Raw genomic sequence first — 13672 nt, 5'->3', positions numbered from 1 at the left:
TCTGTTTGCTCTGGCCTTGTCTCACTTGTTTACATCTGTCTCCTCCTCTAACCTCTGGGTTCAGGGAGGGCGGGGCTCCGGCTTGCCATGGTCACAGCTGCCTGGTCTATCCTTGGGGTTCAAGAAGGGTGTGAATGAATGGGTGAGTAAATACACGGCCATCCCCCGGGACAGCCAGTATCTGCACTTTGTAGCTGCAAAGCTCTGGGTTCAAATCCCAGCTTAGTGACTTCTGAGCTAAGTCACTTCTCTGAGCCTACAAGTGGCTATGGTACTGCCTTGAGGGCCTCTGGACTGCACGGGGATCCAACCAGTCCATCCTAAAGGAAATCTGTCCGGAATATTCACTGGAAGGACTGATGCTGAAGCTGAAACTCCAATACTTTGGCTACTTGATGCGAAGAACTGACTCATTGGAAAAGTCCCTGATGCTGGGAAAGATTGAAGGCAGGAGGAGAAGGGGACAACAGAGGATGAGATGGTTGGATGGCTTCACCCATTTGATGGATATCAGTTTGAGCAAGCTCTGGGAGCTGGTGACAGACAGGGAGGCCTGGCATGCTGCAGTCCATGGGGTTGCAAAGAGTCGGACACGACTGAGTGACTGAACTGAACTGAGGGTCTTTATAGGGATGAAGTCATGGTGGGGAAAAACCCAGGGTGGTGAACGCACAGAGGAAGCTGGCGGACCCCCTGCCTGCCTTGCTCTCCCACCTCCCAGCATGTAGCTCCTTCTTAGAGTCCTGAGCGCCCCTACACTTGGGGAGTTACCTGCTCCGTGTTATTCTTGGGGAGTGGGCCCTACAGGGACAACTCAGCCAGCCCTGCCCGTCTCCTGCTGAGAGACACAGGGCAGCTGGCTTCCTCTTCCTGGGCTCCGGTTTCTAACCAGAGCGCATTTGGTTTCCATTTGAGCTGCATGTCAGACTTTGAGTAAAGGGTTCTGGGCTAATGGGAGTCTGAGAACCCCTGTGCTCCTCTGGCTCTGACAGATCAGATTCTCTGGCACAGAATCCTGACGTCACTCCTTGGCTTCCAGGGAGAGGATAATCTGGCAGAAAGATGTGAAGCCTCGGGAAGCTGGTGGTTCGTGTTGAATGGTAAAGATGACTCAGATGCTCTTCCACGTAAGGGCTACTTCAGGTGCTTGTGCTTCCAGCGAGGCTGTAGATTTTATTCTGAACCCTGCTCTTGGCGGATGAGGAAACACGGGGTCTCAGAGGGGAGGGGGCGTGCCGAAGGTCACTTGGGTAGCTGCCAGGTCCTGGGCATCCCTCCGGCAGCAGCAACTCAGAGCGCAGCGATCATGGAGGGGTTATCATCACCCCACAGTGCCAACGGCTGTGGGTCAAGACCAATGATGGAGCTTTGCGCTCTCTCTGGATGCCGGCCACTCAGGGCACCTGCCGGATGAATCTATCTCAGGAGCTCCGCTGCCCCAGGGGCCATCACCTGGCGGGCTGGGACCCCTTGTGGCCAGCAGTGGGATTGCGGCATTCCCCACCAGGTCGCCTAGGGCGACCACCAGGATGCCGTGATTCCCATCAGACAGCTGTGATGAACAGCAAAGAGATAGCTGCCTTTTGCTGAACTGAGACTAGCAGCTGAAACTCATAAAACAGTCCAGAACCGTCAAATCCAGCCAGGGTGGGCAGCGAGCTGGAAACATGTTTACTGAAGCCTGGTTGAAAACTGACTTAACGAGACCTCCTCCCCTTCTGACGGTTACACAGTCATAGGTGCTCTCCTTACATTTTAAAACATGATTTGTTCTCTGGAACAAAAGGCAAACCTGGAGATAAGCCACGAAGCAGACTGTCTGTGACACACAGGTGTTAGCCAAAAAAACTTGCTGCTGCTACTGCTGCTAAGTCGCTTCAGTCGTGTCCGACTCTGTGCAACCCCATAGACGGCAGCCCATCAGGCTCCATCGCCTCTGGGATTTTCCAGGCAAGAACACTGGAGTGGGTTGCCATTTCCATCTCCAATGCATGAAAGTGAAAAGTCAAAGTGAAGTTGCTCAGTCGTGTCCGACTCTTAGCGACCCCATAGACTGCAGCCCACCAGGCTCCTCCATCCATGGGATTTTCCAGGCAAGAGTACTGGAGTGGGGTGCCATTGCCTCATTTTAGACCTACCCAAGGGAGAACTCTATGTCTTGTTCCCAGAATGATACAGTCCAGGAGGGGAAGTCTGAGTTAAGAAAACTGGCCACTGAATTAGATGCCAGGGGAAAAAAAATGTCAAAATTCATTGTTTGGTCCAAAACTTTATAATACCAGAAAATTCCAGTCTTCCAGGTAAAACACAGAAAACCCTCACTCAGGTACCACTTTTAGAGTCAAGAAGGGCCCTTGCGTGGGCACATGTGAGCCTTCATGTCACCGTGGAGTTCCCTCGTGGTCCAGTGGCTAAGACTCCACACTCCAAATGCAGGGTGTCTGGGTTCAACCCCTGGTCAGGGGACTAGACCCCACGTGCCGCAACTAAGACCCAGCACAGCTGAATAAATGTTTTAAAAAAGAAACTGGGATTTAATATCTTAACAATGATAACGAACATAAGACCACCTTACCGCCGTTTAACTGCAGGGACCATAAATGTTTTCTGAAATGTGTGAGATTTATTCCAGTTGCTACCATCAGCTTTTCTTCCTGTGAATTTTTAAGGTGTGAAGATAGTCCCATAGCTTTATAAACAGTCAGGGGTCCAACAAGCATTGGTCACCTTCGAGTAGAGGACACAGGCATGTCCAGCTTTTAGGTGTGGATTTCTTATTTTTTAAGCAATCCTGTGTATGTTTCCAATACAATGCTTTTACTGCGAAGGTGGAGGCCCTTCAGCCTGTTAGGACTTTGGAATTAAGGCAGCGCCATCCCTCCAGCAGTGGAGAAGAAATGCTCTATCTCTCCTGTGTTTTTTTTTTTTTTTTATCTTTTTAGTTATGTATTTATTTATTTGGCTGCACTGGACTGGAGTCGAGGCACGTGGGATCTTTCGCTGGGGCAGGTGGGATCTAGTCCCCCGAGCAGGGATTGAACCCAGGCCCCCTGCACGGGGAGTGAGGAGTCTTGGCCACTGAAGCGCCAGGAAGTGCTCATCGGTCCTGCCTTCTCCTCTCCAGTTTTGGTGCTTTTCGTCACTCACGTGTGCTATGAGAAACACTACTTTTCCAAACTGTCTTTGACTTCTGTCTCTTATTTTTATTCTTAATACGGGAGCCAAAGTGATCCCTTTAAAAGTCAGGTCATAGGCACGAGGTAGGCACCTTCTCGGGGGATGGAAATTTTCAACAACTGAGTCGTGGAATGCTTTGGACTGTACGTTTGCTGGAAATCACTGAATTATATACTGAAGACGGGGGGGTTGTGTAGTATGTAAATTACACTGGAGGGAGAGTCAGATCATTTCACTCTCATGCTCAAGACCCTCTCATGGGGTCCATCTCTCCTGGGGTAAGTCATCTTCAGCAGCTCCTGAAGCCCACCGACACCTCCCCCACGCATCCCCTCACTCGCTCTGCTCCAGCCAGACTGGCCTCGCTGTTCCAGAACATGCCAGGCCTTTCCCTCGCTGACCCCTCCTCCCAATGCCTTTCCCCCTGACATCCACACGCCTTCCCCTGGCACCTCTCTGCTTAACTGTCACCCTCCAAAGGGAGGAGGATTCAACCTCCCACCCCGACCAGGAGTCCCATCTCTCTTCTCTGATTTCCTTTTCTCCACAGCACTTGAGACCATCTGACTCATGACCTAGTTGTCTTTTAAAATCTCTTTTCAGTCTGCCAGCCACTACATGGGAGCTTCCCGAGGCTGAGACTGTTCTTTCTCAAGTTCCCCAGGGAGGCCTGTCTAGTCAAGGCTGTGGTTTTTCCAGGAGTCATGTATGGATGTGAGAGTTGGACCATAAAGAAGGCTGAGTGCTGAAGAATTGATGCTTTTGAACTGTGGTGTTGGAGAAGACTCTCGAGAGTCTCTTAGACAGCAAGGAGATCAAAACAGCCAATTCTAAAGGAAATCAGTCCTGAATATTCATTGGAAGGACTGATGCTAAAGCTAAAATTCCAATACTTTGGCCACCTGATGCAGAGCGGACTCACTGGAAAAGACCCTGGTGCTGGGAAAGATTGAAGGCGGGAGGAGAAGGGGATGAACAGAGGATGAGATGGTGGGATGGTATTGCTGACTCAATGGACCTGAGTTTGAGCAAGCTCTGGGAGTTGGTGAAGGACAGGGAAGCCTGGTGTGCTGCAGTCCTTGGGGTTGCAAAGAGTTGGACACGACTGAGCAACTGGACAACAACAGGGAATCCCCAGTGCCCTCAGCAAACAGCACCTGGCAGAGGTGCTGTGCTCAGTAAGTACTTGTGGGATGAATGAAAGCAAGCCACAGGACTCGGCAGTATGAACCCTTTGTGGTGAGAATACATGCAAAAAAAATTTTTTTTTAATTGAGAGGTGCCAGTCGAGGATCTCTGTAGACTGGATAATGAAGAGCAAGTGCTGACTCTGCTGAAAGTAAATGTGAGTATTTAACCACTGCTCTCAGCTTTTCGGGCTTTCCTGGTGGCTCAGTCAGTAAAGAATGCCCCTGCAACACAGGAGACATGAGTTTCATCCCTGGGTGGGAAGATCCCCCAGAGGAGGGCATGGCAACCCACTCCAGTATTGTTGCCTGGAGAATCCCATGGACGGAGGAGCCTGGTGAGCTACAGTCCACAGGGTCGCAAGGAGTTGGACAGGACTGAAGCAACTGAGCACTCAAGCACCCACTCAGCTCTTTAACTGCTGGTTTCCAGGGTTCTGCTCCAGGGCAACGGCTGCTACTGTGGCTAGCTACGGTCTGCAGCGGGCAAGAACATGAACGGTCCTTCTGACCCTGCCCTGATGGAGCTGGTCCTTCTGACCCTGACCTGACTGAGCCGACCCTCCCCTGGCTTCTGACAGTGTGAGCCAGAGGCTCATGGTGACCCTCCCAAGAAGCACCTAACATCAGCCATATTCACAGAATCCCTTGGGCTTGGCCTACATGATACGGAAGGCTCGGGATCTCCAGACCCTTCAGGAGCTTCGTGGTGTAGCTCAAGGTGCTCCATCTCTGGGGGCAAAGATCCGGAGCGAATTTGAGGGCCTGCGTAAGGGCAAACCACCGCCAGCCAATTAAACGCCGCCTGTCTCACACGGCAGGTGCCATGATTAGAACTATCGGATGGCTGTTGAAACTCACAGAATTTCTGGATTCAGGTAGCTTTTTTTTTTGTCATTACATACTTTCTCCACCAGGAGACGCTGAAAGAGTGACAAGTGCCACAGGCAGGGCTGGGAAATGTTTGCCAGCAGAAAGCGCCCAGGGGCACAGAAACGCTGGGAATCGCCAGTCTGGGAGAAGTTGCTTGACCTTGAGCACAAAAGAAATCTTCAAATGCTGGTTTTGTGTGAATTGAAGTCAGTTATTTACTAACTTGGAGCCTTAGCTTCCTCGTGTAAAATGGAGATAATACAATAACGTTGATTTCCCAGGGCTGGAGTGAGGTTGTTATATGCTCAGGGTGGTGCCTGGCACATGCCCGGTCAGTGGGATCCATTGTTTTTCCCATGCAGACAGTCAAGTTGGCAGTGAGGTAGAAATGGTGGGCAGGACGCACTGTCTTTGGAGATGGCTTCGCCATTACAGTACCACGCCTGTTTGTGCTGCTGCTGCTAAGCCGCTTCAGTCGTGTCTGACTCTGCGACCCCATAGACGGCAGCCCACCAGGCTCCCCCGTCCCTGGGATTCTCCAGGCAAGAACACTGGAGTGGGGTGCCATTTCCTTCCCCAATGCATGAACGTGAAAACTGAAAGCAAAGTTGCTCAGTCGTGTCTGACTCCAGCGACCCCGTGGACTGCAGCCCACCAGGCTCCTCTGTCCATGGGATTTTCCAGGCAAGAGTACTGGCGTGGGGTGCCATTGCCTTCTCCGTGCCTGTTCCTAGCCAGCTGCTAACTGCAGGTACTATGTGAGGAGTCAGTGGTGGGGAGTGGTGACACCGGGCACCTGGTCGGAGGACGAAGCCTGGAGGGAAGCAGCTGCAGAGCTGTGAACTACGGCTAAACACGTCCTCATTTACTGAAAAACATTTTTTTTTTGGCCCCGCCACTCAGCTTGTGGGATCTCAGTTACCCAACCAAGGATTGAAACTGCACCCCTGGCAGGGAAAGCAGACAGTCCTAACCACTGGACCGCAAGGAAAGTCCCCAAATTAAAAAAAAAAAAAAAAAAATAGTAAAATACTCGTAACATGACTTTTCATCTTAACCATTTAAAAAAATGTTTTTGATGTGGACCTTTAAAAAAGTCTTTATTGAATTTGTTACAATATTGCTTCTGTTTTATTTTTTATTTTTATTTTTGAGCTCTGAGGCTTGTGGGATCTTAGTTTCCTGAGTAGGGGTCCCAGCCCCCGCACTGGAAGGCTCCGTCTTCCCACTGGTCGTCCAGGGAAGTTCCATAACGTTTTTAAGAGTGCAGTTCAGTGGCATTAAGCACAGTCACACTGTTATGCAAACACCTTGCTTTTTATCACTCAGGATTTAGATAAATCAATTTCTATCTTGTCAACTGCTCTCATCATGCCAGATTCCTGATATGACACTTTTACCACTGGGGTGCTCCTGGCAGTCTGGAGATTGTCTTAGCTTTTCAAAAAACAAAACAAAACAAATCACAAAAAAACCCCCAAGAGCTGAGAATGGCTAGTTCTTCACAACAGCAAGAATTCTTTCACTCTGGACCCTTGGTCTTTAAAATCCTCTATGTTGTGGTTCGGTCACCAAGTCGTGTCTGACCCTTTGCGACCCCCTGGACTGCAGCACACCAGACCTCCCTATCCTTCATTATCTCCCCGAGTTTGCTCAAACTCATGTCCATCGAGTCGGTGATGCCATCCAACCATCTCATCCTCTGTTGTCCCCTTCTCGTCCTGCCTTCAATCTTTCCCAGCATCAGGGTCTTTTCCAATGAGTCAGCTCTTTGCATCAGGAGGCCTAAGTATTGGAGCTTTGGAGTCAGCATCAGTCCTTCCAATGAATATTCAGGGTTGATTTCCTCTAGGATTGACTGGTTTGATCTCCTGGCTGTCCAAGGGACTCCCACGAGTCTTCTCCAGCACCACAGTTTGAAAGATCAGCTCTTTGGCACTCAGCCTTCTTTAAGGTCCAACTCTCACATCTCTACATGACTAGTGGAAAAACCATAGCTTTGACTACATGGACCTTTGTCGGCAAAGTGATGTCTCTGCTTTTTAATGTGCCGTCTAGGTTTCTCATAGCCTTCCTTCCAAGGAGCAAGCGTCTTTCAGTCTCATGGCTGCAGTCGCCATCCGCAGTGATTCTGAGGCCCAAGAAAATACAACCTGCCATTGCTTCCACTTTTCCCCCTTCTATTCACCATGAAGTGATGAGACCAGATGCCACGATCTTAGTTTTCTGAATGCTGAATTTTAGGCCAGCTTTTTCACTCCCCTCTTTCACCCTCAAAAAGACGCTCTTCAGTTCCCCTTCACTTTCTGCCATTAGAGTAGTAGCATCTGCATATCTGAGGTTGTTGATAAATTATTTCTGTCAAACTAAACATTCTTAAAATGTACCAAGTAGGGCTAGCTCTTTCAGAGTCCCACAGAGCATCCTTTTTGTACAATGAGGGGGGCCCTGTGTCACTGGGAATGGCCACTCCCAGCTTCGCCTCTGTCATTCTGTCCTCTCCAGACCACGTGCTTTCGGAACGTGAGGCAGGCCCTGCAGTGCCTGCCAGGTCTCTCCCACCAGCCTCCTCTAGGAGCTACACAGAAATCTCATCACATGGCAGGAAAGGCCACATCACACGCTCCCACAGGCCTATCACACTGTCAGTAATGAGATTCTCCCGCGCTGCAAAGACCATAGTTTGAGAAGCGAAAAAGAAGGATGTTCTTCCTCCTGGCAGGGGGTCGTGTGTGCAGGGAGTGATAAGGTGGGAAACGAAGGAGGAAGTTATCTCCTGATGGCGGGTCCAGAAAACAGACCTTGAAGAAAATGCTGTGAACTGCATCTAACACAAATGAAATCCATGCCAAAGACACACGTACACACAAGATAAACCCACAGACGCAGCGGAGGGGAGAGGGAGAGGTCCAGGAGCCGGAGGGAAGGGAGATGAAGGCAAGCTTTGACTGTCCCCCTCCTCTCAACCCTTCAGTGGAATGACGTTCACACTAGAAAGAACCGTTTAAGGGAGCCCGTTGATGGATTATAGGGATTTGGGATGATTTTTTCATGGAAGGAGTAAGCCTTCATCTCTCCCTTTTGATTCCCTTCTCTTCCATTCGGCAAAGTGGTAAGGCTGTTACTGGCATCCGGGGGCCCGAAAAATTAATCTGCATGCCTGACCTCTCGTGGCTGTCCACCCGCCTCTCCAGGGGAGGCTAAAGCGGGGTCTGGCTGCAGACAAAGCAACTGGGAGATGCGATTCTGTAGAAGGGAAAGAAATCACATCAAAGGCGATGTCTGCTGGAGATGAAAGAGCCAGTTGACTGAATGACAGTCTGCTTTGCATTTCAACTGGTATCTAGTGACACCCCAGACGCAGTTTTCAGCTAAGTGAGAGTTTAGGAATTCAAGGTCAGGATGTTTAAGTGTGTCTGAGCTCACTGAGGAACTCTTTGCCTTGGTTTTATCCTTCAAGTATCACAGGCAGTAAAGCTGGTCTAACTTCAGAGGAGCTGGGAGAGAAGCTGGAGAGAGAGACCTTGCTGCAGAGGTCGTTCCTTTGTTGTTTGTTTTTGAAGGAAGGTCTGGTATTCTATTTCTTAACCTCCCTTCTTTTCTTATCATCATCACAGCTTACCTAGGCTAAGTGCTTTATACATATACTGTTTCATTTTCTTCTTGTAACAACCCTAGGAGGTAAGCAGGACTACTCCCATTTTATGGTGGGAAAAACTTGCCTCAGAGACACAAAGTAATTTGCCCAAAGTCACACAATAAGGGGCAGAGTGGAATTCAGTGATCCCTACATTTTCTCTCCTACTCTACTTCCCTAATCTTGAACCAAAACATGTCTTTTGATAACGGTGACATCTTCTAAAATCGAATATTAAAAATAGAACAACACAACTTGCCAAGATAAACAGTTCTTACTCGGTTGACTCAAGACACACACCAGCAGGCTGGAGTTTGCTGGAAGACTGACATCCTGATGTGGGCACCATGCCAAAGGCACACGACCTTTTGCTTTGCTACTCTTGGGAACACCTGTCAAACCAAGTGGGTGGAAAGATCACGCAAAGAAAGAGGGGTTTGAGTGAGACATGTCACACTGCGCAGTTTCTGATGGGCAGTTACGGCTGTCGGTCCACACCCTGCTGCTGCTGCTGCTAAGTCGCTTCAGTCGTGTCTGACTCTGTGCGACCCCATAGACGGCAGCCCACCAGGCTCCCCTGTCCCTGGGATCCTCCAGGCAAGAACACTGGAGTGGGTTGCCATTTCCTTCTCCAATGCATGAAAGCGAAAAGTCAAAGTGAAGTTGCTCAGTCGTGTCCGACTCTTCGTGACCCCATGGACTTCAGCCTACCAGGCTCCTCCGTCCATAGGATTTTCCAGGCCAGAGTACTGGAGTGGGGTGCCATCCACCTTAGCATGGGCACTCATTTCCCCACCAGAAAGGTTAAACTGAGCAAGATGACATGAATAGAAGCACAGCTGCTGGTCAGCTTCAGGCTGTGAGCCAGCGTAACACCAGCAGTTTCATTATACGCATATACACAAGTAAAGTGTCTTTCTATTGGGTAGCTACTGCTGTGTGACAAATAACCCCCACACTCAGTGACTTGAGGTAACCATCTGTTATTTCTCATGAGCCTACCAATGGGCTATGCAGTTCTGCTGAGATTATCCCGGCATGCTTGATCCCACTGGGTTCACTCACGTGTTTATGACCAGCTGGTGGGTAGGCTGGGGGCTGGCTGAGATTACGTGGCTTTGCCTCACGTGTCTTCCATCCTCCAGGGGGCTAGTCTTGACTTGTTCTTAAGGCGAGGGTGAAACCCATGTGCAAGGCCTTCTGAAGCTTAAGTTTGAAATGGATACGATGTCATTTCCTTTACTTACTTTTTTTTTAGCGAATACAAGTCACAAGGCCAGCCCAGATCCAAAGCCTGGAGAAACAGACTGCACTTGATGGGAAGAGCTTCAAGGTCATATTGGAAAAGATGTGAAAACAGGGAGGGGTGAAGAAGTAGGGCCATTTTTTTTTTTGCAATCAGTCTACCACAGATATACACAATACATCTGAAACACTGCAAAGTAGTGAGAGCTCGTGTGCAGTAAGCAATGGGTTAAAAACCCCTGGTGGTACCAGTACTAGGGAAATGTTTCTTTGAATTCTCACCCAGTGAGAAGAGGAGTGGGAGGAACACTGGGTGGGAATGTCGCCTGGGCACTGAAGTGGCCCAGCCAGGATGTTGGCAAGTGGCTGTTTTCAGGGATGTGGTTTTGGGACCCTGAATGAAGGCAGGATCCTCCTAGAGAACTGGAAAATAGGCCAAAGCAGAATCCTTTGGGCAAGATCAAGGTGGGGTGTTCAAGCACTGATTTAATCAAGTGCAAGATCAAGCAACCAGGTCCAGAGGGCCAGTGGTCAGAGCTGCAGAGCGGGGTCTGGAGGCTTTTATTCAAGTATGATAAAGGCAGCTAGTGGTTACGAGCATGGTCCTGGATTCCGGGAACAGTGCTAGATGTTCTGTCTATATTATAACAGTAATATTCACTGTTTTTTGAAGTAGAGTTCCTTGAGTAGTTACTGCAGCAAGGGTCTCTTCAAGGTAAACTTGCTCAGTCTTTGAAAATATCTTTTGGCTTCCACCTCAAATGATAGTTTAGCTGGATGGATATACAATTTTAGATTGACAATTTTTTTTTCCTTTTCTGATTTCTATTGTTTTGAGAAGTCTCATCGGTCTAGTCAGAGACGGCAATGGCACCCCATTCCAGTACTCTTGCCTGGAAAATCCCATGGACGGAGGAGCCTGGTGGGCTGAAGTCCATGGGGTCGCTAAGAATCGGACACGAATGAGCGACTTCACTTTCAGTTTTCACTTTGATGCATTGGAGAAGGAAATGGCAACCCACTCCAGTGTTCTTGCCTGGAGAATCTCAGGGACAGGGGAGACTGGTGGGCTGCTGTCTCTGGGGTCACACAGAGTCAGACACGACTGAAGTGACTTAGCATAGCATAGCATAGCATCGGTCTAGTTGAGGTTTCTTTGTAAGTATTAAGAATTCATTTAAAAAGTAATTAAATAATTCCTTTTTACCTCTGGAGTTCACTCTGATCTCTGCAGGTGTAACACATTTATTCTGCTCAAGACTCATGTTCCCTGAACCTTAGGAGTCACGCCTGTCGGTCAATCTCAGTCAGTAAAGTGGATCTCTCTCCTATTCTCTCCTTTTTGGAGTTGGAATTAGGCAACTGTTGAACATTACCTTCTCTTTCCTATCTTCTATCTCTTTATCTCTCCACAATGCATTGCGAGTAATTTCTTCAAACCAATCTTCCAATTCATTATTTCCCATGGCAATCCCAGAGGAGCCCACCAGGCTCCTCAGTCCATGAAATTCTCCAGGCAAGAATAATGGAGTGGGTTGCCATTTCCTTCTCCAGGGCTCCTGTAGGGGAAATTAGAATGGTATGTCTCAAGTCCAAGGGAGCCCCCTGGTATGTTCATTATCAGAGTGATCCTCTCCTTTGTAAAGTGCTTCTGACTGCCAGATTGTTGAATTGTGAGCCATTCAGGAGCCATTGCTCTTCTGACCTTAACATACCTAATACGTACCCCAAAGATCTTTCCTTTGGGAAAGATTTCTCGCTAGCTTTGTCTCATCTGTTTAACTTTCCCACCAAAGTTTTAATTTCAATGACTATTTTTTTCATTTCTAAAAGTTCCACTGGTTTCATTTAAAAATCTCCCTGTACTTTTTTTTCCCCCAACATTTTACTCTTTCCACTTATCCTTCAATGTTTTATGTCCTTAATTATTGTAATCATGCTTAGTTTTTTGAGGGGGGCACTCCTTTAGGCCATTCTATTAAATTAAGGATCTAATCTTGATGTTTGCTTCTTTGCGCTTTTCCCATATGGTGTTTTTCGTGTTTTTTTTTTTTTTTTTTTCCATGTGTTTTTATAAACTTTATGGAATAAGACCTCATCTTTAAAGCTGCTCTTACATGCGAATCTGTGTAGTTTGGACTGAGGACCTGTATGGTAATGCCTGTGGCTGGGAACCTGGCTGAAAGTCCGCAGCGGTTATTCCCATTCTGCTAGTGCTTATAACCTGGGGTCCACAGCGCTGCCTACAGTTTAGCAAGTCTGAGTCCACTACACTGAGGTGCTCTGGACTCCAATGTCAGGCTCCCATTCTGACAGCAGTGGTCATGTTTCCACTGGGTAATTTTACTTAAAGTGCCTAGATCTGGGTTCAAAGTAAGATTTCCCCGTGGTTGCTTCCTCTTACCCGCTCTCAAGCTTTATAACTGTTTATTCCATTTCTGAAACAGATGGTACAGTGATTGCTGGTCAGGAACAGTCAGGGCAGAGATCACTGATAAGGCTGCTGGTAGTAATGTCTTTATGACTAACGCTGCCATATCCCTGCATGAACAGCCCTGCCAAACTGGGAGCCTCAGACCCCGGCATGGGCCCAGTTCTGGCAGCCGCTCGCCTCTTTGAACGACCCAGTGAGCATGAACGCATGTCTATGGGCCTGAGTTCAAGTTCCTGGTGGGGTAACTGGAGGCATATCAGAAACCTGGTCATTGCTCTTTCTCTTCTCTGCCAATGACTTTCTCCACATGGGTTGGCACAGGGCAGGGGCCTCCCAGTGACCTCTGCGATGCTGTGGAATCCTCAAAACCAATCCCATCTGAGTTCCCTTCCATCTTTTAAAATAAGTGCCATGGGAACCTCATCTTGTATAGTTTTTGGTCATTAAAGAAAAAGGGGACATCGCTAATGTACTCATGGGATTTGGTTTTTCTTTCTTTTCTTAAGAGAACTTCTTTTTCAGAATATTTCCTCCTGATTTTCATCTGGGGAGGGGAAAAAGTTCACGGAAACGACAGCACACGTTGGGTAGCTGTTGCCAGGAAAGCCCAGTGACGCTTAGGAGGGCAGACCTTCTGCTTTGATGACATGAGCAGGGGTCCGATAGGGCCACGGGAGCCGGGCCAGGCCACGCCTGTCCATCTCCTCATCCAGAAAGGGCTGGAGAATTGCTGACTTGCAGGGCTCTAAGAGATGATGCCAGGAAACACCTTTCCCAGCAGGAGCTCGGTAAATACTAGATCCTCCCCCTCTTTGTATCTCCATCCCCCGCTCCCGCCCCGTCTTTTATTTTGGCCACACCTTGCAGCTTGTGGGATCTTAGTTCCTCGACCAGGGATCAAATCCAGGCCTCCAGCGGTGAAAGCATGGAGTCCTAACTACTGGACTGCCAGGGAACTACCCCGCTGCTTTGTATCTCTGATGTCTAATAAATACAGACAGGGAGGATGTGGCTGGCTGACACGGAAATCTCTCAGACAGAGGGAGGAGGTACTCAGTTCTGCACAAACCCTCAAGGGAAGGCCGGGCTGCCGGCGCCTGTTGGAAGCCCGCTCTGAGC

The 13672-nt window shown here is 48.8% G+C and overlaps 1 protein-coding gene across 9 annotated transcripts in view; it reads right to left on the bottom strand.

The window, feature by feature from the left end:
• The window catches only part of TMCO4 (transmembrane and coiled-coil domains 4), a 105355-nt gene that overhangs the window by 18642 nt on the left and 73041 nt on the right, over nucleotides 1-13672 (bottom strand). The gene's annotated exons all lie outside the window — the stretch shown is intronic.

The sequence above is a fragment of the Bos indicus x Bos taurus genome, chromosome 2 (genome assembly GCF_003369695.1).
Source record: "Bos indicus x Bos taurus breed Angus x Brahman F1 hybrid chromosome 2, Bos_hybrid_MaternalHap_v2.0, whole genome shotgun sequence".
In the NCBI taxonomy this organism is placed as follows: domain Eukaryota; kingdom Metazoa; phylum Chordata; class Mammalia; order Artiodactyla; family Bovidae; genus Bos; species Bos indicus x Bos taurus.
Note: the sequence above shows the minus strand (reverse complement) of the source record. Positions and strands in the feature narration are given on the sequence as shown.